Consider the following 12,500-nt stretch of genomic DNA (forward strand, 5'->3'; position numbering starts at 1 on the left):
TATGTTATGGACGATAATCCGCAGAAAAAGTAAGAAAACGTAAAAAGCAATTATTTTTATGGCGAGAAAGGAGGAGAGCTCATTCTGGTCCGAAGGGGAGAAAGCTCGTTCAGGTCCGCCGAAAATCATTCTTAACGCCGTTAACTATTCTGTACCTACCAATTTCATGAAAAGATAACGTAAAAATTTAATTTAACTTGAAAAATCCTATCCCCCCCCCTCAAAAAAAAAAGTAGCACGTACACTGTACAAGCACCGCTATCTCTTGTTCAGGTTTGTTTTACAATACACATTGGCACAGAAAAGTGGCTCAAAAACAAATATATAACAAATAAATGTTATCAAAGACAAGATAAGTTACTCTTCTACATAGCTGGATAAGTTTTTAGTGTTTTTATTTACAGTAAAACGTTTATTTGGTCCGAAAACCAAGTAGTGTAAGCGGAAGGTGAGAACAAGAAAAAAAATGGGCGCTAGTAGTAGTACAGACTGTACACATAGATTCGAAAAAGTTGTCAAAAAACAAATATATAACAAATAAATGTTATCAAAGGCAAGATAAGTTACGTTTCTACCAAACTGGATATATTTTTCGTGTTCTTATTCAATGTAACATGTTTATTCAGCTCGAAAACCATACAGTGTTTACCGATGTATTGGAACATTCAAGATGGCGTCCGATTCTCTCTTTAACACGGTAAGTTTGGGAAAAGGTGTTGTTATAAATAAAAAACCGGATAAAATACTGTTAAAAACTCGCTCAATATATGTTACCGTGACATAGGTTGACATATATTCGGCTGGTTTTTAATAGCATTTTGTATAGTTTGTTTATTTATAACACCTTTTCCCAAACTTACGGTGTTAAAGAGGGTGTGAGACGCCATCTTGAATTTTCGAATACATCGGTAAACACTGTATGTTTTTCGAGCTGAATAAACACGTTACATTGAATAAAAACACAAAAAATATATCCAGTTTGGCAGAAAAGTAACTTATCTTGCCTTTGATAACATTTATTTGTTATATATTTGTTTTTTGACAACTTTTTCGAATCTATGTGTACAGTAATACAAACCCTAAACGATTATGGATATATGTTCTCTTTCACTTTCTTTATTTACTTTTTTTCATAGTTCTTTCCGGAAGTTTAATTTTTTTGTTATTTCTAACTTCGGCCATAGTTTAAAATAATGGTGTCTCCCTTGCATTTGGACAGCAGGTGCGTGAAATAAAATGGCGTCTCCAATTTCAGCGATAAAGTGTAGAAGCACCAATTATTGGTATGTTTTACTGTCCACAGTCCTTCGGAAAAAGTGGTAAAAAAAATCAAATGTTGAGAATGGCTTTCTAAATAATAACGTTATTATTTTAGCACGGATCAATAAGTGCACTGCACGAGTACCAAAAAAAGTATCTGGGGCTAGAATCGAAACAGAAGCATTCAAAGCTGGTGACGTTACCACCGTACCAACGTGACAGGGATATGAACTGATTAAAAATAAACTAAGATGAATGTACAAAATGTATAACGATTTTTTTCAATTTTGACTCATTTTTGACCCCTTTAAAAACTTAACCGGTTAAAGACCCATAAAATAACGGTCCGTAAAAAATCCAACCATTTGAGGGCCCCTAGTGCCGCTCTGCGACTTCTAGTTTCGGAGGAGATAGAGTTTGAAAATATGGAGACAGACAGATATATAGCTATTAGATGAAATTAAAAAGAATATCTGTATGTGTCCGATGTTGTCCGGAATTGCTTTTACTTTCATTTTTTGTTTCGATTATTAGTGCTTATCTAGAATAACACTTATTTAGCGTAGGACTTTTTATTTATTCCATCGTCTTTAACACTCAACCACTCCATTTTTTCCTCATAATTTACTTGAGAAAAGGTGTATATGCTCTTGTTATAGGTCTTTGTTATCGTCAATTTTATTTGACTTTTGGAAATTTGCGTTTCTCGCCTATACGTGACTTAGAGATTATTTTTTAATTTAGCGTTATTAATTTTATATTTATTTTGAATAAACAAAAACAAAAAGTTTTTTTGGGGGGGGGGTTGCATAAGGGCCTATTATATTCGGGAGCAACCTGAGTAAGGATTTTATCAAAAAAATTGCTTACATTACATTTAAATTCTGAGAATTCTATCGTCCATTCCAACCCGTGTCTATATCGAATCTGATGATTTGAAAGGATAAATTTGGCGCCAAGAAGCACATCCTCGGCAAGTAAATAACAAGCAATCTGAATGATTCAAACAAAATCGTGTGCGGACAAACCGACCAATGAGGAGCCTGCTTATTTCTGCAGAATTTCTCACAACGTTTTGTTTTAGAATATAGCGAGAGACATTTTTTTATTATTATTAAAACACAATAGCAGTTGTTCCAACTGATGAATTTCCGTAATTTTTAATATATTACTATTTTCGACATGACAAGTAAGTACTGTTGTTTTTGCTTAAAACCGCATATTTAAAAAAAAAATCGATCTGTCGACTTTATCTTAACAAGCATCTATCCTTCTTTAAAGAGTTTGGCAATCTGATCACAAATTATTCCTGCCGGCCGCTGCCGAGGTTCACCAAAAGCTATAATAGGACGAAACCCAGAGTTCGGAATGTTGTTAATGATCTTATTAATGAAACAAAAGGGAAAATTGCCTCTTTAGGAGTTTATTATCTGAATGTGGGTCGGCCACTGTGTAGCATTTGGCGCTATCCGCCCTCCTCGCCCAAGAATGAAAAGTTCAGTGCTGTTATTATTGCTAGGAGTTCTTTTGATAATAAAGCTGTGAATAGAGAATGGTTAAATTCCGGCTCCCACTGATAATGGGATCATCAGCTGGCCAACATCAAAGTTATGGCAGTTGTTGGTGCTTAATCAGTGCGAATCTTCACATCCGCCTCTCCTTTCAAGTCTTCTCAAACTCTACATCTGTTATTTCTTTTACAGATTCATAATTCCGCATTTCTTTTTTTTTTCAGTCTGGTAAGAATGTTGTGTAAAATATTTCTTATGTATAAGGAACTTTGAGTTCGTTCCTTATAAACTCTGAAACGGCTGAGCCGATTTTTATGAAATTTCACTCTAATGCACTTATATATACACACACATGTATGTATATATATATATATATATATATATATATATATATATATATAGTCATCCACATACACTACTGTTTCGTTGTATCACAACTCATCAGTGTGGCTAGACATACACCTTTTCCCAGCCGTGGATCGAGCCTACAACCATCGCGTTGACAGTCGGCAGCTCTAACCAATGAACCAAGAATCAGTTCCCGTGAATATTTCTCCTCAAATGCCTCCTAAATTAGCATTTGCCCGTCGCAGAGTGCTCGAACTGTCAGTTTGTTTACAAACAAACAGTGGGCTTCGCTTAATCGCTTAAATACACGTCGGGTGAAAATATATTTACAAAGTGCTCGACCCAAAGAGGGAGGGGGGCTTATTATTTAGTTGTTGTAGCGGAAGCTCATACATCGAAATCGACGGGAGAGTCCATCCTCTCCCTTCGATTTCGACGTATGAGTTTCCTCTACACCTAAGTTGCTCGGAAATCCACACAGATTATTTGTTTATAGTGGTGAAGGCTTTGTGTAGAACCAACCACACTTTTTTTGTATTACTGCTAACCTTCGTCGGTGCAGATGACTGCCACAGGACAGAGTATACAGTAGACCGCAGGTTTTTACATCAGAGTTTCCTTCTCCTAGATGCATCTGTTAACGAAGACTGGGAGGTGCATCTCACCCAGTGAATTAATGCGACCCCAGATAACAACCTGGAAATTTCTATGACTCGCCGTGGTACATACAGCGCCTAGCCTTCCCAAATGGGTTATTCCAGCTCAATTCATCCAGCTCGATACACCCCCTCTTGCTTTAAAACTAAGAGAAATCTGAAATTTCAGCCCAGTTGGATTTGAAGAACATATTTTTTTTCACAGTCGGTTTTGGCCTGGAAATCAAAATTTGCTAGGTCATGACGTAGAATTTTCGACATCCGGCGTTTTACAAAATTTGCATTTTTGTTGCAAAAAAATAAAGCTTTGGAGCTAAAAATTCACATAGGGAAGGTTTTGAGAACAAGGAATCCAAAAATCATGGTTAAAAAGATGGCAAATGAGAGGAAGTACCTTATTTTTACCATTTTAGGTGATGCTGCAGCACTTTTTTTAGAGCTTGTTTGGTACAATATTTTGTTGAGAAAAAACCTAACTGTGGTGCTTAGCCAGACTTCTCCTTTGGATTTTTAAAGTGACTTTAGGTTGGAAATTACAAAATTCAAATAAAACCTTTCGGCATATTTGACATTTCAAGACACTAAACCCTCAAAATTGGCATTTTTATAAAAATTTAAGGACATATATATATATATATATATACATACATATATATACATACACATAAAAATATATATATATATATATATATATATATATATATATATACACACACCACTTCTTGCCACTGGACTCAGTGCCGATTCAGGAGAGGTGTGGTTGTGATTGTGCAATCCGCAATCCTTGCCTCACAATTACACATGTAGCTGCCCCTGCTGGGGATATCCGTTGTCTTTGGAGATTAAACGGAAGCCTCGATTGTCAACAAACAGGTTTTTTTTTTTAAGATTATTCACACTTTCGTCTGGTTATCTTCGTGACTTGTCCTCTAGATTTCATTTAATGAATCTGGCTTTGATGCTTGCCTCAAGACTCAAGTGACCACAAGTCGTCATCATTGTCTTCGACATTGGTTGGCTCTTATTAGTGAAGGCGGCATGTTTGTGAATTTTTGAGATGTGGATTCATATTTCGTATTATTCGGACTACTGTTTTCATCTTCATTGTTATGTTCATAATATTTCGGTTGATATAACCTCCGACCTTCTTCAGGTGTAACTTGTCGAACGCTGGAATCTGTACGGAATTTTTTTCTTTTTTATATATAAGAATCACCACCTATCAAGGCCCAGAGGCCACTCGAGGATAAGGGTTAAAGAGTGTCCACTAGTCAATGGGACAATGTCATAGTAATCGCAATTTCGAATTGAACCTTTTATTTAATCTATGGTTGAGTTTTGCAAAGGGAAAGGAAAAAAAAAAAGAAAATAACATCAGTGTTTGGTACATTTAAGTCAGAAAGCCAATATCTTCAGACAGCCAGATATGGTAGCACCTGAGCACACATATGGAGATTCAAAATTGTCTATAAGCAATTCTAAACAAAAAACAACAAAAAAAAAACAAACAAATGCAAATATAGTTAGTGTTTTTACTGAGACAAGATTGAAAAGTGCAATTCATATATCGTCTGCACCTTGCATATATAATGTTAGATACACAAGCGAAATTGAAACTTTATTTGACTTGCAAATGCTTCTGTGCATACTCTAAAACTGGCGTTTTTAACAATGTCAGTATTATCTTTTGATTCCTTCCTCCTATTCCACAACCTCTTTGTTCTGGTTGGACAGTAGGAACTCCACAAAATCTGCTGAGAAAATCACTTAATAGACAGCAGAGATTTTATTCACAAAGAATAATTTTAATATTTCAATACAAGACGGTTGCTTTTTTTTTTTTTTTTTTTTTACCTAACATTTTGCTGATTTTTTTTTTCTTTTATGAAGAACCACTGCGTGTAGAAATTATGCCTTCCTGCACACACCATTACAGCAATAATTTATATATAAATTAGGATAACGTGTGTGTTATTTATTTTGTGTGTCGCTGCCATCCGAGTGACTGTCGTTTAATTGTTATGGACTTCCATTTCTTGTAATAAATAATTTTACCAAGGATTTTTCATAATTCATGCTGAGGTTGCTCCAGTTCTCTCCAAACTCTTCAATAAATGCCTCAACGAATCATGCTTTCCTGACTGCTGGAAAACTGTAACTGTTTCTGTGGTACTAGTTTACAAGAATTCTGGCGAAAGGTGAAAATGTAATTGGGGGGAAAAAAAACCCCAAAAAAACCCAGAGCCATACAAAATTTTAGACAGATTGGCCTAGTACTTTATGAGAAAAAGTGGAACAGACAGACACTAGACCAAGAAATGTAAAATACATGTTCTATTAAACAGCCACAATTCCTGTTTTGGATGCGTCTGCACCAACTGACGTAAAAAAATTGCAATATTTTTTTTATTTATTTTTTTTTTGGTAAACTGACTGAATGTTTGAAAATGTAACTAAAAATGACTTGTAAGTCGAAAATGTTCAACTTCGAAATTTGGAACTGTTGTGGAGACGCCCACTAATTAGCATACGTGGGTGAACAAGATATAAATAAACGTATCAAGTCAGCAAGACCGGAGAGCTGTGTTCGAACGCCGGATAGGCAAGACGCATGTGCCGGTTGCTCCATGAAAGACTTTAACACGCCCTCTGCCGGACAATCTTCCAACTGCAGTACAACTGCACCTTTGTAAATATGTATTATATTTTCGTCTTAATATATTTGTTTTACCTTTACTTTCTGCGTCCGTGTTGTTATTGATACAGACACAACAGAAACTTTCCCATACTCAAATCTTGTCAAACTTTTAGAATGATGTAGAGTAAACCCAACCTAACATAAAACTACACACAAAAAGTTTTGTAATTTTTTTTTTTTTTTTTTTTGTGGTTGTGGTACGTTGGCGTTATATTGACTAACACATCTGTTTCTTTTTTGATCCGTCCTTTTGAGTTGGCGGACAATGTTCTGCTCTAGTGTGACCAGGAGCTCAGCAGCATATCTATAAATGTTTTCTGATTCTCAGAAATTTTTTGTCGAGCACGTGATGGGTTAAATAATTAAAACTCGTGAATTTATTGAGAAAGTTAAAACCGTTTTACAAGTATTTCAGCCTCTTTTAAAAAACAGTTTTAATTGATTTTCTCAATAAATTCACCAACTCCAGATGTTATTATTTTTATATGACAATTATGACAGCTCGTTTTTGCGTGGGTGATAAAAGTTAGTTTAGATAGAGTCTACTCATAAATATTTATGAGTGGTCTGTGATTCAGATTGTGCTGGAAACTAAAATATTAATATATATATATATATTTTTCCATTGATAAATAGAACCACGATTGTTTTATCTAGAATATATTTAAGGATAGTTAGCGGTAGACCGGCACTGACATAAGGAAGTAAATCTATAAAAAGGCATGAATTGACAGTGTTGCTTGGCCTGTTATAAGGGTTGGCCTTGATTGTGCCCTTTTTTTTCTCGTTCGTTATGTAGTATCGACCTTTGAGATTCGAACGCTTGTTGACTTGCTGCTTTTATGTAAAAGACGGCGAGGGTGGGGGCGAGTACTGACATTTGTTTGTTGACAATTTTCTTTTGAATTCTGGATCGCCAATTGTCTGCCACATTCCACTCAAATGTTGAATGAAGACTTGCCCTTGACCTTCAGCTTCTGCTTAGGCGACCAAACTTGGGTGGAAAAGAAAAAAAATAAATAGTTGTAATGGGAGAGAGATATGGATGGATGAGGGTGTGGTGGTGGAGGTAGAAAGAATAGACAACAGGCAAAGGAAACTAGTAAGTATTAAGTATTCTCTTCTCTCTTTCTCCCCCTCTTCTCTCTTTCTCCCCCTCTTCTCTCTTTCTCCCCCTCTTCTCTCTTTCTCCCCCTCTTCTCTCTTTATCCCCCTCTTCTCTCTTTCTCCCCCTCTTTTCTCTTTCTCCTCCTCCTCCTCTGCCCTTCTCTGCCTCCTCTCTCTTCCATATATTTTTATTTTACTTCAGTCGAAGTTCTCAGAAATCAAGGGGCCCACTACCTGGGGCTAACACTTGAAGTCTATATGAGATACATAGATATTCGAATGTTGCATTTAAGTTCTTTATCTCTGAAACACTGAAATTAACATAATTTTTCACTCCCCAATTAACCATTTTCATATGTTGTAGTATATCTTTCGTTTTCATCTCTTGATCTTACTGGATTCCAAGACAAGAATTTATCTAGTCTGGTGGAGTATCCAGCTTCGTGCTATTACTTGATATAACATCATTTGGAGAAGATGCACCATTCCTCATAAAAGCTAATGTTGGTTAGCCATAGTGAGAAGATCTTATTTGGGCAGCGAATACGAAATGTGATTTTGAATATTTGGTCAGGGTTTACTTCTAGGGAAAATTATCCTCATGCCAGGTTGTTCTGGCAAACTCCTGAACAAAGAAACCTTAGACACTCGAGGATAGTGTCTAGTAGGCATTCAAGTTCTCTCTCTCTCTCTCTCTATATATATATATATATATATATATATATATATATATGAGAGATAGAGAGAGAGCGACCTACGAAAGCTTGAGGCATTTGATCATTACTGTTCACGCTGCATCCTTTGTGTTTGCTGGCAACAGTTCATCTGAAATTCTGCTGTTCGTTCTCACTGCAACAAGCTCTCCTCACAAGATGTCTTTGTTGGTTCGGTCACGCCCTTCATAGTCATCCTGACAGCTTCATCCACAAAGTCATCTAGCCCCTCAAGGTTGAAAGCTGAAAACGTGGCTGAGGACGGTGAAACAGGATGCCGTTCTGATTGTGGGTTCTTGTCTTTATGAAGTTTGCCATTGGAACCGAGATTAGCTAATGCTCGTACCTTCTTCTGTGGTCGATCATCATGTTTAGTTAACATTCGTTCGGGGCATGGTAAAATTATCCCCATGCCAGGTTGTTCTGACAAACTCCTGTACAGAGAGACCTTAGACACTCGAGGACAGTGTCTAGTAGGCACGTCTTTTTATGTTCATTCAAATTGTGATTTCATTGGAAAAGTGGTCGCTGAATTTCAACTACGGGTTATGCGCATGTATTTCATCCTTAAAATGAATGGGGCAGGATAAAGTAATTTATGTGATTTTAAAAAAATCTATAACTTTTTTTTATTTTTTTTTTACATAAAATAAATACATTATGTTAACATTTTATTTGAATAAATGTAAAAACTCTATTTCTTCCACTAACAGGTAAATTCTCTGGATGGAGCCAGCCCAACTGCTCCAGGGTGAATGCTAGAACAAGTAAGACTCTGTAGTAAGAGAAAAAAACTTGTTTCAGCTGCTCTATCTTAAGGCCTTCTTCAGGTGTTTGTTATAACTGACTAGCAGGGAGACCCGATGTTGCCTGGGATTGAATGATGATCAAATGTTTCACACTCTCATTTTTGTTATCCAAATCTGCGAAATCATCCATTTTTTAATCAAATTGATTGATTACCTACTTTAGTTGGAGACCCATCATAGTGCACCAGGAGGAAGCTTCACATGCCTCCCTGAAGTGACTTTCAGATACATTATAATCTACATTGCACTGTAGAGAATGTACTGTTGATTTTATAAAATTATTTTTTATAAATAATGGCTTTGAATTAAAGTTTAAAATACAAACGTTAAGTATCATGGTTCAATTGTGCTTTAAAGGAATCATTCATTTCTGACGCATCCCTGTCATATCCAAAAACTGACTATTAATTTTATGTCGGTCCTTTTAGCTAGTGTGGTAATAAAACTTCTCAAATGCACTTGTTAGGCTGTGTAAGGTGTTAACTTTGGTCAAAATCGTCTGTTCCTTCTTTCATCGGATTTTTCTCGATTATCAATACTTATCGAAGACATTCTGATACAAAAACTATTTAAGACCACTGTCAGATACATAAAGTACCTTCATGTGAAATTTCATATAAATCGGCCCAGCCATTACGGAGTCTATAAGGAACAAACTCGCACACACACACACTCACACAACACAAATTTCCTTTCATATAATAATAGCAATTAACTTCTTGGTAATTTAAGATAGAACTCTAATTTACAGAATTAAACGACTCCTGTTTAACTTGTGAATGATGAAAGATCTCATATATAATCTTCCATGAACTGATGCACTGATTGAACTCCTTTGCACACTTAGAGAAATGCTTCTATGTATTTTTCCATGATCATCTCGGTGCAGTGTAATACTGGCTCTGTGCAGTTCTAGGAGGCCCATTCTCCCAGTCTTCGCCTTCTCTCTTTGAGAAGAGATTTGTTTATTGCTAATCGCCTGAGGTAGGGGAATGCCGACAGAGCTGCAGACATCTTTTGCAGGGTTATAGTGCTCCTCCTCTAAGGGGCTAATTTTTCAATCCCACTTTTGCAGTCTTCGCCTTCTCTCTTTGAGAAGAGGTTTGTTTATTGCTAATCGCCTGAGGTACGGGGAATGCCGACAGAGCTGCAGACATCTTTTGCAGGGTTACACTGCTCCTCCTCTAAGGGGCTAATTTTTCAATCCCACTTTCCGACCCTAGTACCACATTTTTGTGGGGTGGGAGAGAAATAAATATCCTCAGTTTGAAATTCTCACAAGATTATCAAATATAAGAAAGATTTGCTTAAATCTATTATTGCCTATATAAATCATTCATACCTTTTTTTTTTTTTTTCACCTCTATCCGTCACTAGTTCAATGAACTGCCTTTGATATTTTAGCTTCTTATACATAGGAAGTTAGACACTTGGGACGAACTTTGCGCAAATGTTCCGCATCTTCAGTTCTTCATGAATAATTGTGTGCACAGTATCCATAGTGAAATCAAACTGCACACCTGCTACTACACACAACGGTCCTTATCCATGAAATTCTTTATTTGGCCAATCAACTCTGGTGTTCTGACTCCCTTACTTCTCCCACACCTCTCATCATTCCTTCAACTCCCTGCCTTCCTTAAATCTCGTATGTCACTCAAAAACTGATGCTCAATTCATGCAAGATGGTCCAAAAGCAGTCTGAAGCATTCCATACGTTTCTGTTGCATTTTTTTCAAGTTTAAAAACAAAATTTTATTTCATATCGTTTTTCTAAAGTATCCTCATGTCCAGATTGCATTTTTGAAATTCACCAGCTGTGATGATCCGGCTTTAGTAGTGTGTATTTCAATTCCTGCTGTAGCTGTTCATTTGAAATCATAAAAATTGACCAGTAATATCATAAGATGTATAGCAATAACATACTGAATTTTCAAGTGTTTGTGACAATTTTAAATGTCTGTACAAAAAATGTTTGGAAACTTATTGACGGCACCTCATAATACCTAATATCAATGAAAATCTTGAATGATTGCCAATAAGATAAAAAGAAATAATTGGGTTAAAATAATACCTCCCCTCCAAGGTGTGTGTGTGTGTGTAAAGAGGGGTGGGAAGTTTAGGTAGTGTAGAGGGAGTTAGACAGAAGAAAAGGAGAGAGAAGGGGGAGAGTGAAAGGGTGGGGAGGATATAGATAGGATAAATTTGTGATGGGGAGAGAATGTGTGGATGGAAAGATAAAAAGGAGTGTGGGTGGAGAGATGAAGGATGAATGGGAGGAGAGAATAAGGAAAAGGATGAAGATAAGTAAAAGGGAAGAACAGGGAAGCTTAAAATTGATGTCTGAAGAAAGAGAGAGGCTGAGCCCTAAATTGTCTCGGCCCTCTCGATGGGGTTTAGAAATACCCAGAGTAAAGTTGTTGCTAATTTCATTATGATGATTAAGATAAAATCTCTTTGAAATATTTCCTCATTCCCATGGATTCCTTGGTGTATTCTCTTGTGGATAAACTTTTTCAAATCTTGAAACACCCGAACATCCCTCTCCCTTTGTTGGAATCTTTGTCTGCCCAAAGACTCCCATTCTTCCATCTATTTTGAGAGACTTCTTCCATTTCTTTTTTATTCTGGTTGTTAGATTTTGAAATATGGAACTCATATAAGGTTGCCAAGAAAGTTTTGTGGTCTTTAAGTCCCCGACAAAAGGAAGGTGGACCTGTAAATTCACTCTTGTCAGTTTGTTCGTTCGCACTTTTCTTAATAACTATATTTTGGAATTTTTTGAAATTTTGCACAAACATTAAACATGATATGAGTAAAGTGAATTTTCTGGGAAAACTCCTGTTGCACCCCTAGGGTTGCCTTTCGGGTTAAATTGGCTAAAATTGACACTTTTGTGCTTATTAAAAAAAAAAAATTGTTTCCTTGGATTTTCAGAAAACTTTCTGAAAAGTTGTAACTAACTGATTTCTATATAATTTTGTTTTTTTATACTTCGCAATAACTCTTGGGTGTGCCCCAGGGGCTTTTTTAAGGCTAAAAACATTCCATTTTTGGAACTATTTTACCATATTTTTCCAAAATTTTCTGTGCATGTCTATTTAGCTGTTTTGCATGGTGCTGAACTCAAATTTAAATATATTAAGGCCTTGGGAACTTTTGGGGCTAAATGGCGGGGGGGGGGGCAAATGATGGACTTGGTCATTTCTTTTGTTGTATAGTGCAGAACTCAAATTTACATATGTTAAGGCCTAAAACTGCACCGTTGGTTTATTTTCACCAGGATTTGACATCCCCTGGGGACTTTTGGAGTTAAACAGGGGGAGGGGCAAATGCTTAACTTATGCCTTGTTCACTGTGCACTCACGAGGGACCATGCATGCTTCATTTAACTTTTA

At 36.3% G+C, this 12,500-nt stretch overlaps 1 protein-coding gene across 20 annotated transcripts in view; it reads left to right on the forward strand.

The window, feature by feature from the left end:
* LOC145243611 (tumor protein D54-like) overlaps nucleotides 1-12,500 on the forward strand; it is a 298,992-nt gene that overhangs the window by 130,541 nt on the left and 155,951 nt on the right. The window lies entirely within an intron of this gene.

The sequence above is a fragment of the Euprymna scolopes genome, chromosome 22, assembly GCF_053919585.1.
Source record: "Euprymna scolopes isolate OS-2025 chromosome 22, ASM5391958v1, whole genome shotgun sequence".
Lineage (NCBI taxonomy): Eukaryota > Metazoa > Mollusca > Cephalopoda > Sepiida > Sepiolidae > Euprymna > Euprymna scolopes.